This window comes from Colobus angolensis, unplaced genomic scaffold, assembly GCF_000951035.1.
Source record: "Colobus angolensis palliatus isolate OR3802 unplaced genomic scaffold, Cang.pa_1.0 Scaffold86, whole genome shotgun sequence".
In the NCBI taxonomy this organism is placed as follows: domain Eukaryota; kingdom Metazoa; phylum Chordata; class Mammalia; order Primates; family Cercopithecidae; genus Colobus; species Colobus angolensis.
This window is the reverse complement of record NW_012122487.1, coordinates 7,547,405-7,550,602: the sequence shown is the minus strand read 5'-3', so window position 1 is coordinate 7,550,602 and position 3,198 is coordinate 7,547,405.

Below are 3,198 nucleotides of genomic sequence, written 5' to 3'. Positions count from 1 at the left end.
GATCTAACAGAGTGCAAGAGAAGAAATGTTTAAAAAAACATTTTTTAAAGAGATAGGGTCTCTCTAAGTTGTCCAGGCTGGACTTGAATCCTGGGTTCAAGCAATCTTCCCACCTCAACCTCCCACGTAGCTGGGTTTACGGGCATGTGCCACCATGCCCAGTTTAAGAATAATCTTTTGGCCGGGCACAGTGGCTCACGCCTATAATCTCAGCACTTTGGGAGGACAAGGTGGGTGGATCACGAAGTTAAGACCTCGAGACCATCCTGGCCAACATGGTGAAGCCCTGTCCCTACTAAAACTATGAAAATTAGCCGGGTGTGGTGGTGCACGCCTGTAGTCCTAGCTACTTGGGAGTCTGAGGTAGGAGAATCGCTTCAACCCCAGAGGCGGAGCTTGCAGTGAGCCGAGATGGCGCCACTGCACTCCAGCCTGGGCCACAGAGCCAGACTCCCTCTCAAAAAAAGCTCCGTCTTCCAGGTTCACACCTTTCTCCTGCCTCAGCCTCCCGAGTAGCTGGGACTACAGGCGCCCGCCACCACGCCCAGCTAATTTTTTGTATTTTCAGTAGAGACAGGGTTTCACCGCATTAGCCAGGATGGTTTTGATCTCCTGACCTCGTGATCCGCCCGTCTCGGCCTCCCAGCGTGCTGGGATTACAGGCATGAGCCACCACGCAAGGCCTTAAATAGATTTATTAATTAAGGTCAGAGCACAGATATACATGAGCAAAATGACTGTAAGATCATTCATTGTTGCCTTATTTGTAGTAGCAAAAGACTACAAATAACCTAAATGTATTTCGAGAGTAGAAGAATTAGGATACTCTTTATATGTTAATATATGAGGAAGTCTAAGATATGTGGTGAAGTAGGAAACCTGAAGTATAGACTATAGAACAGTGTGTGTAGTATGTTTGCTATCACTGTGGGCCAAAAATTGTGTGTGCCTGTGTATTTCTGTGTGTGTGTGTATCTGGAATACCAAAAAAATCTGCTAATATAATTACGGTTGCCTCCAGGAAAGAGTTCTACATGGCTGGGGAAGAGGGAAGAGAAAATTCTCTTTTAGTGTATAAAATCTGTACCTTATAAATATTTAATAATATGTACATAAATAGAAACAACAATAATAAATATAAATAACAAATGTATAGTTTATTATATCTTTTAAATTATGTGCCTTATAAAGTTATTGCCTATTCAGAATTATTATTATTATTTTTTTTTTTTTTGAGACACAGCCTTGCCCTGTTGCCAGGCTGGGGTGTAGTGGCGTGATCTCGGCTCACTGCAACCTCCAACTCCCTGGTTCAAGTGATTCTCCTGCCTCAGCCTCCCGAGTAGCTGGAATTACAGGCATGCGCCACCATGCCCAGCTAATTTTTGTGTTTTAGTACAGACAGGGTTTTGCCATGTTGGCCAGGATGGTCTCGATCTCCTGACCTTGTGATCCACCCACCGTGGCCTCCCAAAGTGCTGGGATTACAGGTGTGAGCCACCGTGCCCGGCCTTATTTTTATTTTTTTTTAATTCTTTTTGAGATAGGGTCTCTCTCTGTCACCCAGGCTGGAGTGCAGTGGTGCAGTCTCAGCTCTGTCACTCAAACTCAAGCGATCCTTCCACTTCAGCCTCCTGAGTAGTTGGGACTACAGGCATGCACCACCACACCAGGCAAATTTTCTTTTTCTTTTTTTTTTTTTAACCAGGCAAGTTTTCTATATTTTTAGTAGAAAAATACTAAATGCCATGCTGCCCAAGCTGGTAAAGTTAAAAATCTAGACCAATTCTACACTCAGAAAAAGAAACTGAAGCCAGAGAAGAATAAAATAAATGACTTATCTATAGGAAAGATTTAGACAGTAGGAGAAACTAACTGGAAATACAACTTGGATAGCCAACACTGAAATGGTGGGATACACACATGACCTCAATCCCAGGGAGACTCCCAGGTACCTATAGCCTTATTACAAGAAAGAAGGCCTTCGGGCAGTGGCAGTATTACTTTGGAAAACAAACTGAAAGAATTTTACATGTGGAATTGCATAAACTGGGAGCTGGATGGATTTTAGAGATATGAGAGATCAGAAATCACAGTACAGATCAGAGATCACAAACGCCAGATGCCTGTGAGTTGTGTTTGACTTGAATACTGCATACCGTTGTTATTTATTTATTTAGAGATGCAGTCTCGCTCTGTTGCCCAGGCTGGGGTGCAGTGGCATGATCTTGGCTCACTGCAACCTCCACCTCCCAGGTTCAAGTGATTCTTTTACCTCAGCCTCCCGAATAGCTGGGATTACAGGTATACACCACCACACCTGGTTAATTTTTGTATTTTTAGTAGGGACGGGTCTTGCCACTTTGGCCAGGCTGGTCTCGAACTCCTGACCTGAGGTGATCCACCCACCTCAGCCTCCCTCCGAAGGTGCTTGGATTACGAGTGTGAGCCACTGTGCCCGGCCTCTTGTTTTAATTTTTTTTAGAGACACAGCCTCACTATGTTGCTCAGACTAGCCTGGAAGGAAATACTATGTTTAAGTGTTGTATAAGTTAATTGCCAACATTTTAAGATCAAGAGATTTCACACTTAAACAAATTGGCTATCTGGCTTCTTTTGAAATTCTTATTTTTTATTTTTATTTTTTAATGTTTTTAGACCTCTGTGGTTTAACTCTGGAATCTTTTGAAATTATAAAAACTCTGGTAGGTGAGGCCCGCACTCTCACGTGGCACCATCACAGCTGCCCCCATTAGAGAGGATAGAGTACTCGCCAGTTTGCCACAGTTCCCACCAGCCAGTGTTTCTCATTTTCATCACCTGCAGAGCCCATATAAGTATCTCAGGTGGGGAAGCTGGTTCAGAGGCCAACTGTAATAGTGGCCCCTTTTCCTACTCCAATTTTTAATATTTTCTTCAATAAGCTGAGTTGGGAACTCAAGAGCCAGATAACACTCCATAATCATCTTGGTTTGATCCACTACTCAGTATTCCTGATTCTAAATTCCACACCACTACCCCAACCTAGTGGTCGGGTCCAATAACCATAATCAGGAAACCTTAGGGGTTTTTCCCCCAGGAATTATAGAAAGCTCATCCAGAGGCCGGGCGCGGTGGCTCAAACCTGTAATCCCAGCACTTTGGGAGGCTGAGACGGGCGGATCACGAGGTCAGGAGATCGAGACCATCCTGGCTAAC